Source organism: Hyperolius riggenbachi, chromosome 1, assembly GCF_040937935.1.
Source record: "Hyperolius riggenbachi isolate aHypRig1 chromosome 1, aHypRig1.pri, whole genome shotgun sequence".
Lineage (NCBI taxonomy): Eukaryota > Metazoa > Chordata > Amphibia > Anura > Hyperoliidae > Hyperolius > Hyperolius riggenbachi.
In genome coordinates, this window is record NC_090646.1 from 648,241,569 (window position 1) to 648,258,334 (window position 16,766).

Below are 16,766 nucleotides of genomic sequence, written 5' to 3' on the forward strand. Positions count from 1 at the left end.
TCAGCCTATTTTGATTACACGAATCGCCTTGACGCTTTCTTTGCAGTTACAAAAAAATATATAAAATAATTATTAGTGATGATTGTAATGTGCTAATTACTTTTAGGTAACATTTTCCAAAAATTTTCACAATTACGGCCACACATAATTTACGATTTGGACATTCAATTGATTTTGTGTAAGCCATTGGAAATGTTTGCGTAATTTTCTGGTAATTCGTGCTGACTTTAGGGATTAATAGCAAAGCGCCACACTTGGTATCATCACCAAAATTGCTACCTATATTATAGGGAAGGGTGGGAACAAGGAAAAAAAAATTCAAAAAGACCTTGTAGTTTTTAAGAAAATCAATTTTAACAATGCAAAGGAAAAATGTTTTTTAAACTCAGAAAAATTACAGTTTAAGAAAAATGTTACTTTTCATTTTTAAAATCGTTTTCCTTAAAAACTACAAGGTCTTTTAAAAAATATATTTTTTGCCTTATTTCCCACTCCTTAAAGGGAGTCTGAAGCCATAAAAAATACCTCTTTTCACTAACCAGTTATCTTAAGCAATAAGATCATAGCTGAAATGCGGCATTTCTGCGTCAGAACGATCAATTAATATACCTCCAAAATCCCAGGGCAAAATTCTGTGATCCTTCCAGGTAGAGGCAAAGCTTTGCACTGTAGCTCTGCCTCTGCTCGCGTCAATCTCCGCCCATCTCCACCTCTTCCCGCTCCTCTCAGTCTCCTTTCACTGAGAAGAGCGGGGAGAAGCAGAGATTGGCGGAGATTGACTGGACTGGAGGTATAGCTACTGCGCAAAGCTCTGCCGGGGATGCGGCCTATTAGCTATGATTTTAATGCTTAACATAACTGGGCAATAAAAAAAGAGTATTTTTTATGGCTTCAGATTCTCTTTACCATACACACAGTAGCAATTTTGGTTAGATAGCATGTATGAGAGCTTTGCTATTAATCCCTAAAGTCAGCACAAAATTACACGCAAATTATGCAAAATTACTAATGGCTTACACAAAATCAGGTGAATGTCTATGTCATAATTACGTATTGCCGTAATTGCGAAAACTTTCATGAAATTTTGAGTAATCTTAATGGGGCACTATGGTGAAACAATGTAAAATGTGAAATATGTGCAAACATAAACAAATAAGAAGTACGTTTTTTACAGAGTAAAATGAGCCATAAAATTATTTTTTGTTGCTGTCACTTACAGTAGGTAGTAGAAATCTGACAGAAGCGACAGGTGTTGGACTAGCCCATCTCTTCATGGGGGATTCTCGTGGATTTATTTATTTTCATAAGCACTTTGTAAATGGCAGTTGCTCCGTCCAACTGCCAAAAAACTGTGTAGGGAGCAGGGAAGCTGGCCAGCATCATTGTTTAAATCCTTTTTAGGGAATATCTTTATAAACAATAAAAGCCTTGCTGAGAATCCCCTATGAAGAGATGGACTAGTTGGTTCTGTCAGATTTCTACTACCTACTGTAAGTGACAGCAACATAGGAGAGAAGTCATTTATGGCTCATTTTACTCTGGAAAAAACTTACTTCTTATTTGTATTCAGTATGTTTGCACATATTTAAAAAAATGTTCATACTTTTTAAACATTTTTCGCCATACTGCCCCTTTAATTAGCACTAATAATAATCATTATTATTATTATTATTTGTGAACGAACTTACATTTTTTGCATACTTATTCACATAAAGGTAAGGTTCTGGATAGTCCAGAGGCTTCCTGACCCTTCTTGGAGCCCCCTCCCCCCCAATGCTGTGCAGGGCCCCTCTGAGCATATCTGACAAGAGCTTGTCAGGTATGTTGTCATGGCCACACTCCATGTACGGGCCTGGCTGCGAGCTAGAAGAGGGCTGTGGACAGCGCTGGTGGGGTCGATGGGAACACGGGAAGCCGCTGGACCATACAGAGGCTTCCTTCCACGTAGGTATGTAACTTTTTTGTTTTTAATGTTACAGATTCGCTTTCAAGATTTACCGTATATTTATTATAATTATTTCAAATAAACTTTCATTTTCATTTTGTAGACTGCCTTCCTTTGTTCAAGACTTCTGGAGATATTTTGTATCCTCAGATGAGGTGATGAGGCGGGTCTAAGGCCTGGTAAGACATTTATTGCATTTTTTTAATTTATTTTTTTTAAATACAAAATTCCTAATTAGAAATACATCTGCACAAGAGAATCAGCATACCTAGACTGCTTTGAGACAGAAGAATCTGCTGCTAGGTGATACAAGACGACACGCCTCCCATGTCATACTGATACAATGGGAAAGGCAGATTTAGTTATTTAGGTCAGTCAATTAACACTTGTATGATTTCAAAAAGAAAATCTTCCATACACATTTCTGATCTATCTTTGATTTGTTTTATCATAAATGTAAAAGTAACATATATATATATATATATATATATATATATATATATATATATATATATATATATATATATATATATATATATATATATATATATACCAATATCCTTGTGACATTATTCTAACCCTGCTGCACTCTCCTAGTGGCAGGGCTATTGGGAGGGGTTTATCTGCTTCCTGCACCAACAGCTTGTTTGATACAGAACTACACTTCCTGAAGTGAGTTTCTTCGATTTGGGTGTGCTCTAAGATTTCTGAGGAATCTGGCTTCCTATAAATAAAAGACAGAGAGCAGCCCCCTAGTGTTTTAAGTGTACCAGAGCTCACGTAACTAAAAAGATTTATACATACCTGGGGCTTCCTCCAGCCCCACCTGCTCGGATCGCTCCCACGCCGCCGTCCTCCGCTGCCCGCAGCTTCGGTACCGGGTCCCGTCACTTCCGTCAGTCGGAGCCAGTCTGACGTAAGAGAAGTGCGCCCTCTACGTATCTTTTCAGCGGCTGCTGGAGAGATACGCAAAGAGCGCACTTCTCCTGCGCAGACTGGCTCTGACTAACGGCAGTGACGGGACCCGGTACCGAATCTGCGGGCAGCAGAGGACGGCGGCGTGGGAGCGATCCGAGCGGATGGGGCTGGAGGAAACCCCAGGTATGTATAAATCTTTTTAGTTACGTGAGCTCTGGTACACTTTAAATTTGACTGGTACTCTTAAAGGGATCTAAGCAGCTTTTTGTTTCTACAGTTTGCCCTGGCTTCTAATAGCTGCAGGAGCTGCCATTTTTCCCCCTCTCCTCCCCTTTACCTTTATCCAGAGGTAGGTGTTAATGTAATCAAATGTAACTTTTTAAACTGTTTGAAGTACAGTGTACATCCCCCTACCCCCCCCCCCCCCCCCCCCTCATATGCCTGCTCCTTCTGCAGACAGGCAGGCTGCAGAAGCAGAGCAATAAAAACTTCTAACATGTAATGTAAAAAGAAGAGGTAGAACTGATATTTTTTAGAAATGAGCCACGTTGTTAGAGTGCACCTTTATTGTGCTATTGAAATGCACTGGGTGCTAAAAAATGATGCTCGGTCGGTGCACTTTAGAGGGTACCAAGTGTCCATGCACAGCTCCCAGCGGTTCAGGTGACATGCCAGGAGCAGTGCACGGAGGATGCCACAGGGCCGCTAGCAGCTACAGGAAGGCTAGAAGACGGCACTGCTGGTGCCAGATACTGGGGACTTTGCTGTAAGTTCATATGATATAAACAGTAAGTAAGACCATTGCAGTACTGATTATTGTCTGACTTGCATAAGCCAGCAGCAGGCAGTGTGCAGGGAGAAGCAGCCGTCTACCCTTCTCACGCTAAGTAAAGGAGCGCGCTCTGCCTTTGACGTTGGCAGTACAGAAAATGGTTGGGGATCAATAGTAAAAATCAATGGTGATGCGGGTGCCACTGCTGCCTGGGGAGGGCGCCGTGCACCTGAGCAGTGGCACAACCCTCAGAGAAACACTCAGCTCCCCGCGGAGTGTCCCCAGCTGCCTGCCACGCTCTGCTCTGTACTGAAGATAGAAAACAAGCTTTCCTGGCCTCAGCTGTGGATACACAAGACAAGAGAAAACCCATTAAATCAGGGGTCTCAAACTCGCGGCCCACGGGCCATTTGCGGCCCTCGATACAATATTTTGTGGCTCGCGCCGGCAAAAGCTTCCTTATAGTTCGCTTCAGTGCTCCCAAGTAACCCGCCGCATCCCCGCCGCTAAACGAGGGCTGCAGAGCCCCCAAATCGCCCGGGGGGCAATCCGCCGGCATTTCCTGGAAGGGGCAGAGCTTTCAGCTTCAGCTCTGCCCCTCCTGACGTCAATCGCCGCACGGATCGCCGCCTCTCCCCGCCCCTCTCTGTGAAGGAAGAGTGAGAGGGACAGGCAGAGGCGCCGCGATCGTGAAATTCCTTATGCGGCCCAGCCTCATTCTGACTTTGCCTCCTGTGGCCCCCCAGGTAAATTGAGTTTGAGACCACTGCATTAAATCTATTCACGCCGGTTTGGAAGCTGTGTACGGTCTCTACAGTCAGGGGGGGGGGGGGGGGCTGTCTGATGAGTGGCACTCGGGGCAGAAGCAGAACTCAAGAGAGTCCAGCTAGCAAAACTTTTAGTGCATTTCCCACAATGCAGCAAGGTTCAGACAGCAAACTGTCAGCATACCTCCCAACTTTTGAGATGAGAAAGAGGGACACTTAAGCCACACACCTGCCACACCCCTGAACATGCCCCCGGCACGCTCCTAGTCACGCCTACCATAAAGATTTCATAAGAAAAATATGTTGTTTTATAATTCTAACCCCACTGGTCCTTTCTATCCTGGTTCCTTTTCCTTCATATTAACATTTTAAAATTAGTAATATAACAATTTAAAAGATAGGAATAATGTTTAGAGTCGATCAAACACATTTTTAGTAGAGAAATATATATATTTACATAGAAAGAGGGACAAAGTCCTTAAAGAGGGACAAATGAGGAGGAAAGAGGGACAGATGGACAGGGCTCCCAAAGAGGGACTGTCCCTCCGAAAGAGGTACATTTGGGAGCTATGTGTCAGGACCATGGTCATGACATCACACTGTGATGACATCACCACAATATCAGCGATCTATTCAAGAAAAGGTAAAGATTCTTTTTGCGGGAGAAATGGGGTATCAGCTGCTGACTGGGATAAACTTCAGTTCTAGGTTAAAGTTCCTTTTTAAGTTGAATTATCACAAATACCTTCTGTTTTAGGAAGGCAAATTATATTCACTGTTGCTTTTAAGGGGTAGGGGGGTTTATTTGTCTCTTTTAGCCCCTTACATTTTCCTACTAGTTCTTGGTCACCATGAGCTATATGGGTATTCTGTAGTCTCAGAGAAAAAAACATGCCCTGAATATTTTTTATGTGGCATTAAATCCTGGTTATGTGCAGGGTCTTAACAATAGACCATGCAAGGGATGCAGCAGGGGGCCCCAGAAACCGCAGGGGGCCTCGTGGGGGAGGGGGCAGAAGTTTCTTTTCCCTGTTCTGAGAGACTCACAACTAAGGACACGGAGATAAAAAGCTTTCTGCTTTCTGCAAACCTGTTCTTATGGCTGCATATGCTCAGCCACTGATAAGAAATCATACAAAGTTTTGTAGACAAAGATTTGTAGACCGTCCCTATTCAGTGTGCAGCAGGGTCTTGTTTACAGCGCCCAGTCCCCAACCTCTATATCCCTTCCCAAGTGCTGTGTACTGTAGTGATGGTTCTGCTCCATCAGAGGTGGATAGAGTAAGTGTAATAAGCTGAGGCTGGGAGCACACTTGTCAGTTTTCTGTGTGCGATTTTCTGTATGCGTTTTCTGCACACCATGTGTATGTGTGAAATGCACGTTTTATCACCAAAGCTAATGTAATTGATAGAGAAAATGTATGCAATGCTTCACTGCTGTCTGTTTTTATCTGCATGGGGAAAACACATTCAAGTGTGCACTAGCGAATTGAATAAAATGGTTTTCAGTCTACCTGTGCAGAAAGCGAGGGGGGAAAGGGGCCCCTTTCAAAGTTTTGCAGGGGGGCTCAGTGATTCCTAGTTACGCCCCTGGTTATGTGATCAGTCTGCTATGATGTTTGGGAGCATACTTGGTCCTCTCCAATGCTCCAGAATCTCATATTTTTATTATCACCAACAGTGATTTTTTTTTCCTATTCACTAGTAATACTTATAAAACCCCTCAGGTTAGATAAGAGACTACACAAGACAACAACAATCAAAGAGGAAGCTAGCGAGAGTTCTCTGACTCGCTGTATTCAGAGGGAGCTCACACAGGAATCAGGGTCAGACAGCTCAGGATCACACTGAGATACAGTAGTTTGTGAACAATGTTTCATAATAACAGAATATTGCATTTCGACCTAACTACATTTGTACCTCCAGTCTCATTTTTTAGATTTGGGAATAGAATCCTGAGCTGAGCTGATGCAAGCAAGGTGGCTTGTGATGAGCAAAAATGCTGGATATTGTTTTTGATTGAATTTTTGTGAAAATAATGTAATATTTGACTTTCAAGCGAAAATGACATCAAAAATAATTCTGTAGTAAGTTTGTAATTTTTAAAAATTTTTTGCGAACGTTCCACACTAAAATAAACAATTTTTGCGCTTTTTGCGACCTTTCGTGGTAAAAAAACGATTTTGTATTGGAAAGAAAAATGTGGTTTTTTTTACCGTATTGCGAAAAGGGAATACGTTCTCAAAATCGAGAATAGCATTTAAAAGCATGCCCAATCATTAGCATGTCCGATCGACACTTTGGGCCAAAATTGGTTGCATGTATCGTCGATCAGACATGCTGGAAAATCTAAGGCTGACATGCTCGATCAGGATCACATGACTGTCGGCCTATGGCACGTGGGGTACGTGTGTGACATCACACATGCGCCCCACGTGCTATAATGCTGGGAACCACGTGGGGGCGCAAATGTGGAAGAACAATTAGGACACTCAGCGCGGACAGAAAGTATGACTGCTCAGACATCCGGGGGGAGGGGGTGTAAAAAATTAGGATGACAGCGGCCAGAGGCAGAGTTAGGGCATCACAAGCAGGTGCGTAACAATAGACCCTGCAAGGGATGCAGCCGCAAGGGGGCCCAGAAGCCACAGGGGGCCCCATACTGAGAGCCTGACAACTAAGGGCAAGGAGAGGAAAAACTTTCTGCTCTTTGCACAATTGTTCTAATTACTACCTCTGCTCAGCCACTGATAATGAATCATACAAAGTTTTGTAGACAAAGATTTGTAGCCAGCCCCTATTCAGTGTGCAGGGGGAGGGGGCCTCATCCAAAGTTTTGCAGGGGGGCCCAGTGATTTCTAGTTACGCCCCTGGTCACAAGGGCGATTCCCAAAAGTTCTCATGCTGAAATCGATGATCATAAATCTGCCTGTAGTTTATGGCAGCCAACAGATCTCACTCCGATCAGATTCAATCAGAGAGAGATCTGTCTCTTGGTCGATCGGCCACCAAAATCACGTGATGTGCGGCATCCTGGGAGTTGTTTTTATCTCAGAATTCCGCTCATTGTTTGCGAATTGACCTGATTGCCTCAGAACGGGGCTGATGTACGCCATGATTATTTCATTTGCGTTCTGCTGCTGAAGTTAAACTTTAGAGTTGATATCTCGCCACCTAATGGCTTGTTTGCAGTTGTTGTTTCAGAACGAGTTTAATTGCATTTTTGAGCGGCGCGGCGACATGAGATTTTCATCTATTTAGGACAGAAGTGACATATTTCCAGCAGACTCTTGTTTGCCGGGGTGACGGGGAAAATGGCACATTTTGAAAGATCCATAGCAACTGCCTGCCTTACAACAGCATAGCAGTATGCCTGCTCTGTATTTACCATACAAGCCTGGGGCAGATCCGATGGGCCAGAGTAAAAATAGCTTCATCTTCATTCTGCGCGGCGCTGGATTGTATGATAGTAATGTGTCTGCGCCCGCCGTTTACTTATTAATGTTACAAGCAGGAATTACGGAGGCTACCTGGACACACTGCGGAGACGAGACCCCCCACTCCCCCTCCCCATCTACAATTATTTTTCCAGGGCAGCCTCTACCGCCTACAGCAGTGTGACAAGCGACATTCATTTATTTATGGCGGAATTAGGAGAAGCCGGTGAAATCACTTAAAGCCGAAAATTGCAGGTCCATGAGTATGAAAACAACAGAAAACAAGACAGTGAATGCCAACCAAACTTTGGGGTTGATTCACTATCACTATAGTTCCCCTTACTGCACGCGTAGTGTCCCTTATCAGAGTTAGCATGCCTTATCAGAGTAGCATAGCGAGCGCTACGAACTTATGCCTGTCAACTGGCAATGACGAGAGCTCCACTCGTCCTGCCCTGAGCCCCTACGGGTACAATCACTTTAAAGGACATTATCCCCACACTTTGATTGGCCCAATAGGCTGCCTGTCAAGTTTCCTGTCAAGTGACAGTCATCCTATTAGGCCAATCAAAGTGCGGGGAAAATGTCTCCTAGAAACTGCACTGTTATATTTAGATTGCTTTGTAAACATGTGAGCACAGCATAGATTGTATTTCAGAAGCTTCACACTGAACTGCCCTCAGCCAATCAGTGAGGAACAATAATGTGGGAGGTGAGATAACAAGCTTCCTTCTTGTTGGCAATGTACCAGAATAGAGCCAGGCTGACTGAGATAAGATCTATTGCAGCAGAATCATTTATGATTATATTGGAATGCTTGCAATACAGAGTCAGGTTGTAGACTGCATAATAAACAAAGAGCAGTTGGTAAATGGAATTTGATTTTATGGCTGACAATCCATCTTTAAAGGCCTGAGTGATTGCGGAGCAATCATCACATTCAGTGGCTGCAGGGCAAAATCATGATCATCCAGGTGATTTAATCGTGGGATTTCCACGATTTGGAAATCACGAATGTTTTTTCCTGATTTTGGAAAGTGGGCCCTTTGCCTTAGGGCTGGTTCACATGGACATTTTTCTGGCAATAAAGGACTTACGAGTTCAAATAAAAAAAAAAAAAAGGTATGTACCTGCATGAATATTGAAGGCACGGAGGACGCCATCCACGCCCTCCATGCAGTTCCACCGGGTCCCCGCTGCTTAATCTCTCCCCGGGCCGCCTCCCGACCCCACAGCCCGGGACGGGCTCTCCTGCCTCCTCAAAAATGGCCGCCGGAGGTTGTGGGGGCTAGTAAAGCTGCTAGGGCCTGTGGGGGCTTGTAAAGCTGCCCATACACTAGGCCGATTCCCTGCCGATCGACAGCAGATTCGATCACTGGGATCGAATCTGCTGTCACATCGTTCACGCTACACGCTAAATTTCGATCTATTTCGTCCCGAAATAGATCGATCCCGTCGATCGCTCCGTGCGGGAAATTACCATCGATCGCCCGCGGGTAGGGAGCGCGTCGCTAGCGGCGTTCGAGTGCCCGAGGACTGACGCAATAGAGCGGCAATCCGCTCTGGTCTGGTCTCCGGGTCCCGCATGCTTCACTTCCTCCTGTCCTGGCAGGAAGTTTAAACAGTAGAGGACGCTCTACTGTTTAAACTTCCTGCCGGGACAGGAGGAAGTGAAGCATGCCTGACCCGGACACCAGACCAGAGCGGAGAAGACAGTGGAGACCTGGGGAGTCGCGCCGGCGGAGCAGGTAATGTATGCGGGCGGGCGGAACAGCGGCAGCACCACCACCACCACCACAGATTGTGAACGGTTTCAGGCTGAAATCGGTTCACAATCTGTTTGCAGTAAAGGCAGCCATACGATCCCTTTCTGATCAGATTCGATCAGAGAGGGATCTATCTGTTGGTCGATCTGATGGCAAATCGACCAGTGTATGGCTACCTTTAGTCCTTTAAACGTGGCATTTTAAAAGTAACGTAAGGATCTACTGCCGTCCTATGCAAGTGAAAGGGAAGTACAAGCTTTTGCAGGCTTTCATGAAAGCCTGGCAGTTGATCCAAGCGTCTCATCTAGTCGCATCTCATTTTAAAAGCAACATGCAGCTTCTAGAAGGTATTTGAAAGCCAACAAAAGCAACTGAAAGCCAATCAAAGCCCATAAAAGCCCAGCCTTTCCCGATAGTTCCTGCAAAAGCCACCAAAAGCTCAGAAAACACAATGCTCTCCTGAAAGCCATTAAAATCTTTCAAAAGCCATTAAAAGCTTAGCTGTTAACTCTGGCATTCTTGAAAAAGAAAAACAACCAAAACACAGGGTTTGAAGGAGACGCTGAGCAGAAGCTCAGCAGAGACACAAGTGAAGCAGCCCTTACACTTTCTGTACAGGGAAATAGAAAGGGACTTCAATTTCCCGGTAGGACTAGTACTATATGCACTCATATTTATCTCATGTCACATGACACTTAGGGCTGGTTCTCACGGATGCTTGGCGGCATTTACCGCCAAGCGTTCGGGACTCGTCGGCTAAACGCTCCCATTCAAGTGAATGGGAGCATTTAGCATCGCGCAGTTAACCGTCAATTGCGCAAATGCGGCGTTCCGATCCCAATTTAACGCGTCGTTTCAGCTGACCATGCGACGTTCAACCGCCGCGGCTTCATGTTCCCTTGCGGGGATGAGAAACGCCGATCGTGACAGGAAGCCGACGATCGCCGTACCACCGCCCCCCGAACGAGACGTCACAGGACGACGCAGCTTCCGGCCGCCCCAACTGCCGGTATGAATCAGCCCTTATTGTATACTTGGAATTCTTCAGATCTCAAACCAATTGAGCATCTGTGAGATGTCTTTGAAAAACAAGTCTGATCCATTAGAGACCCCACCTCATAACTTGTTGGAATTAATGGATTTGCCGCTGATGCTGAACTCCACAGGACACCTTCATAGGTCTTGTGGAGTCCATGCCTCTGCAGGTCAGAGCTATCCAGGTGGCAGTATTGCACAGGTTTTAAAGTTTTAGCCAGAGATGGATGAATATGTAATGGGGCCCTTGGCAAGGTAGTTGATTTGGGGCCCCACTTGTGGTGCTTTTGGTAAGCTGAAGTGGAGAGAAGTCAAAGGTGGCAGTTGGGCCCCTTTACACCCACTAGGCCCCAGGCACCTGCCTAGGTTGCCTGGTGGATGATCCTGCTCTGGTTCTAGCTGTTCATCGTGTGCATGCATGTGAGCCAAGCATAATTAACACTAATATAAGTATAAACACATATTCCCTTTCTAATCCTCTTCACCAATCTGACATGGTACATGACAATCATCCTGTCATTAGCGGATAAGCTGCGTGGCTGAATTACTGGTGGAGCTCACAACACGGTCCCTCTGCTGAGTGTGAAGACAGGTTCTCTTTAAGCATAATTCTCTTTTCCAGCCTTAAACTGAGATTGTACGATCTGTCACAAATGCGGCTGTGACTGTTCCCAACCACCAGTAGCAATAAAGATAGCGGAGATTAATGGTTATTAAGTTATTAGTTTTTAATAATGTTTAACGCGGTGTGAAAATGAAAAATGAGATTGTATTTTTAATCTTCCGCTGCTGGAGAAACGCTCAGCATGGTTTATGGAGTGTCCTGACCGCCCCTTACACCGCCGTATATTGTTTTAACAACAGCAAAAAAACTTCCAACAGTCCAAGGAGACTCTGCAGAATTTAGTACTAACTAGGGCAACAGGAAAAAAGGGCGCCGTCTGAGGGTGGACGAAAAGGGCACCGCCATAGACTTTAATGCAATTATCGTTAATACTGCGAAAAGAGCAGAAAATGGGCGCCACGAAAAATGTTGTTAATAACATTACAACATTATAGTTTTTGAGGTAGTTATCATTTTAAAAGTTTACAACGTTATAGTTTTTTGTCATATTATTTCGTTAATAAGTACAGATTTTATGTTTTCAAAGGTATTATCGTTAATATATGTAAAAGGGTGTTTCTGCAGAGGGAGTGGTTAGGGTTTGGCACCACCAGGGGGTGTGGTTAGGGTTAGGCACCACCTAGGCAGTGGTTAGTTTTAGGAACCACCAGGGGGGTGGTTAGGGTTGGGCACCACCGGAGGGGGTTAGGGTTAGGCACCCCCCCGGTGGTGTGGTTAGGGTTAGGAACCTCCAGGGTGGTGGTTAGGGTTAGGCGCCACCAGGGGAGTGGTTAGGGTTAGGCACCACCGGGGGGAGGGGTTAGGCCCCACGGGGAGTGGTTAGGGTTAGGCACCACCAGGGGGGTGGTTAGGGTTAGGCACCACCGGGGGGAGGGGTTAGGCCCCACGGGGAGTGGTTAGGGTTAGGCACCTCCGGGGTGGTGGTTAGGGTTAGGCGCCACCAGGGGAGTGGTTAGTTTTAGGCACCACCAGGGGAGGGTTCTGTGTGAGGGTAGGGTTGGGTTAAGCAGTATTGACGAAAAATGTAACAACATTTAACGTTAATATTTATTTGTTACTATTTCTCATTTGTTTTTGCAACAGTAATTATTGTTAATAAAACTTGACAACTATGGTTCTCGTTAGCCACATTCGTTAATAAGTCTGGCCCTTTTTCACTGCGCCCTTTTTTCTTGCATGCCTAACTAGATAAGACTTAGAACATTTTATATTACATATGAGTTTTTCTTCAGGCTCAAAGCAGCTGTCATACCTCTACAGAGTTCCAGCACCGGCTCCTCAAGCGTTGGTGGTGCATGCTGTCCCGGTGGACTTCAGGAACCGGCGTGCTCAGGGTCAGGCCACATCTTACTAGGTGTGCGCTCATAGCCCTTTTCTCACGTCGTGGAGGGGGGGGGGGGGGGGGGGTGGGGAATCTTCAGCACAAGTGTGCAGGTCAGGGTATTTAAACCCTGACCAAGCAAGCACCCAGTGCTGTTGTATCACTACAGTCGTGGTGAGTGTCCATGCCGTTCCTCAGGCTAGTCCTGTCAAGCCGGTTTTGTCATGTTAGTCCTGTCACGCTAGTCCTGTCAGTCTCGTCAGTCAGTCCTGTCACGCCAGTCCTGTCAGTCTCGTTAGTCAGTCCTGTCACATCAGTCCTGTCAGTCTTGCTAATTAGTCCTGTCACGCCAGTCCTGTCAGTCTCGCTAGTCAGTCCTGTCACGCTAGTCCTGTCAGTCTCGCTAGGAAACATCAGTCCTGTCAGTCTTGCTAATTAGTCCTGTCACGCCAGTCCTGTCAGTCTCGCTAGTCAGTCCTGTCACACCAGTCCTGTCAGTCTCGCTAGTCAGTCCTGTCACGCTAGTCCTGTCAGTCTCGCTAGGAAACATCAGTCCTGTCAGTCTTGCTAATTAGTCCTGTCACGCCAGTCCTGTCAGTCTCGCTAGTCAGTCCTGTCACGCCAGTCCTGTCAGTCTCGCTAGTCAGTCCTGTCACGCTAGTCCTGTCAGTCTCGCTAGGAAACATCAGTCCTGTCACGTAAGTCCCGTCACATTGCTTCTCTTTCTCCTTCCCTTACGGCATGTTCCTCATTAAGTATAAATCTAATCAACTATAAACAAACAAAATTTTACTCCATCGTAACATGTCTTTGGCTAAGCTCTGGATATTCTGTTAATTTTTAAGGCTTAGAGTTGACATGTTTCCTAAATTTGCTTTGTAGTGCCCTTGCTCCAGGGAGGCATGAGAACAGCGCTTGCCTTTTTTCCTTGATGACACAGAATGGACACCCTGTGGCTGGCAACAATGGTGATCGTCTGGGGAGGTCAAAGGACATTCTGCATCCATTAACTATTCCCCAATCCTCTGACGGTGTTTCACTTAGCTATGTCCAATCGGAAGACAAGTTGTAGAAGGCAAATTCATATTTGGCAATCATCCTGCACAAAATGGCCGTTTCCTGTCAGACAGTTCAGATCTTCACGCTCCAGAAAGTTTGTTAGACCCGTGACCTGCGCTGGCTCTCAGCAGCACCCCTGTCCATAAGTAGATGCTTATTGGCTTCATCGATCGTTGGCCTCCGACCCCCTGTTACTGATCGAGAAATCATCTCTTCGCTTTACCTGTCTTCTCCATTTTCACAAGAAATAATGTTCTGAATTGTCTCATTTGTTTTGATCAATGATTACACGGATCCAGTAAGTCTTTTCTTCTCTTTTTTTTCCAAAGCGCACAAGCCGTCTCTGATTGCTAAGTAGCTTCATGGCGTTCAACAAGCTGAAATATTTATAGATGCTAAAAATGCTGCAAATCTCAGAAGCCCAGCTCAGTAATTGGTCTTAGATTACATTAGCTGAGGCCACTTGGCCTCAGCCGCTGAGATTAAAAAGATTTAGGCTGGTGTGGGTGGATGGTGCCTATATGAAAACCCACACTGCGGAGCCTGGCTGTCAGTCAGAGTTCTGTGTTAGAAAGACACAGCTTGATATCGGTAGAGACGGATTGCTTTGTGTGGCATGGATTCTTTATAGATCCTGGAATTATGGCCGCGGTCTTCAGCTGTAGTAGCTACTTGAAAAAGAATGATCCATTGCCGAAGGGCAGGCTGGGTCATTGTATAAAGCCAGTGCTGACTGCAGGAGACGAGGTAGAATTGGGCATCGCCCTAGAGAAAGGAAGGCCTGTAGTTTTGGAGGCTTTATTGGACAGGCTTGAAATCCTGGAAAAGCCAAAAAGGCCCGGGCTTTGGGCGGCTGCAGCCAGAGGGAGTACCTTAACATGAAAGAAGGTTTGCTACATATGAAAGAGAAGGCTGAAAATGGGGAGCAACGCATGAAATAGGGAAACTGATGCCCAAGGGAGCTGTTCATGAAAGAGAGGTACTACAGTACATGGATGATACACATGGAAGAGGGGGCTGCACATGGAATGGCAGGGGTACTACTGCACAATATATTTAGCCTATGGGCACAAAAAGTAGAAGTCCGGCCTAGAGTATGGAGAATGGTCCATTGGTCTGCTCCATCATTTTACACCCTCTTTTACACGGGAGGCTGGGTGTGATTTAACTCAGATGCTCCTGTTCACCAACCTATGTACCCTTGTTTTTTTTCTTCCATTATACAGCACCACAGAAGATGATGGCGCTATATAAATCATTAATAATAACAATCTGGCAGGCAGGGGATCAAGGGTTGTCAAGGTATGGCAGACAGACCCCCAGCCACCCCCCACACTGTGTGCATCTGTGTGGACTAATGGAAAAACAAAAACATGGTGTCTTGTGTTTGCTGCCCATCGACCACCCCCACCCCGCCCCCCAATGTGTCCTTAACATCCCCCCTACAGATCTTGCAAAACAGCTACGATGTAATACTTTACCACGTCTTGACGATAGGACAGGTCCTCCTCAATCTGAGCCCCTGCAGCCTATCACCTTGCGAATCCCAACATTGCCTGTCTTGTCACAAGCATCGCAAGCCACCTGGTGATAGACTGCATGGTGTGGCTACACAGAGGAGTAAGGAGCACCTGTCCCACTCCTGAGACGAGGTAAAGTAGGAAGCTCCGCCTCTGCACTACTCTGCGCCCCAGGACCAGGACCCCTTTGCCCTGAGTCTCCCATAATAGCGGAGGTCACAGGGGCTACTATTGTGCCTGTACAAACATCAGACTGATTGCTGGAACAGAGGTTTTAAAAAATTCAATACCTGTGCATGGTTTTACAATACTTCTCGCCTGACCAGATTTGGGGCACTTGACTGAGGATTGGGCAGTCCAGATAATCGGGGAGTCCAGCAACATCTCTGTTGCTATGGACGATAAACAGCTTTCTTTCTGTAGACACTGGCCTCTCCTGTCCTGCTTTTCCTCAGAACACTGTTTGAAAATTAATTAATGGCTACAGGCAGCCTCTCGTCTCTCTGTCCACAATGATCTCACTATTCATGACCTCTGACGCTGGTTTTTTCTCTTCCTGGATGGGTCAGGTGTCTGCGTCTGGAAGTAAAGCATAAATAACAGGTTTTCTTCCATGAGCTGCTTGTGACAGAGCGACCTTACTGATGTTTTATCTTCCATTCGTGCCATTAATGCTTCCATTCCCCCCCGCATCATATTCTTTGAAGAGAACTGATGCACAAGGACAAGTCTTCTCGTCTTGAAATCTACATGCTTTGAATTGATCCGTTTAATGTTGTACGAGGCGCTCTCTGGCAGCGGTGACTCGTCTGTCCCGCGATGTGACTGTGACACCAAGTTGCAAGGCTTTGTGGGGATCTGAAGAAATTTCTCTTTGAGGAGCCAGAGACAAGGTGACAGTGTGGAGACCAGAGCAGTGCTATTACATGGATGCAGTAGATGGAATTTATAATGAGTTAGGCCGCATGTCCGTCACATTAAGGCCACGGTACAGAAGGAACACAGAGCTAAAGTTGGAAGCAGGAAATTTGGGCAGCCGTGGCTAATGGACGATTTGGGCAAGGCGCTAATGTAAATTTTATTAACACGACACCCAAAGCAGAAATTTGGGCGCTCGATAAATATCGCTTTCAACATTAGAACATTGAAGTTTTTGAAATATGGTATCGTTTGTAAGGGTGTCTGTGTAGGGGCAATGGTTAGAGTTAGGCATCAGGAAGGGTGTCTGTGCAGGGGGGTGGTTAGGAGCCACCAGGGGGGAGTTACTTACGGTTAGGCACCACCGGGGAGGTCATAGGGTTAGGCACCTCCGGGGAGGCTTAGGGTTAGGCGGAGGAGGGGGGCAATAGACATCAGGAAACTAAATATGGGGAGAGAGTTGCCACTATACACCAGGGTACTGTATAGGAAAGGGATTGAGGGGGGGCACTAGACATCAGGGAACTGTATAAGAGATGGAGTTACCACTAAACACTAGGGAACAGTATAGACGAGGGAGGGCGGACCACTAAACATCAGGGAACTGTATGGAGGGGGGTGGGGGATAGACATCAGGGGACTGTATAGCGGAGGGAGAGGGCAATAGACACCAGGGAACTTTT

General features: G+C 45.9%; 1 protein-coding gene across 1 annotated transcript in view; it reads left to right on the forward strand.

Annotated features, from left to right (window-relative positions):
• Window positions 1-2,048: 2,048 nt before the first annotated feature.
• The window catches only part of ZBTB7C (zinc finger and BTB domain containing 7C), a 187,890-nt gene continuing 173,172 nt past the window's right edge, over window positions 2,049-16,766 (forward strand). Inside the window, exon 1 of the mRNA XM_068251389.1 lies at window positions 2,049-2,124. The gene's annotated coding sequence lies outside the window, so the exon portion shown is untranslated. The remainder of the gene's footprint in view (window positions 2,125-16,766) is intronic.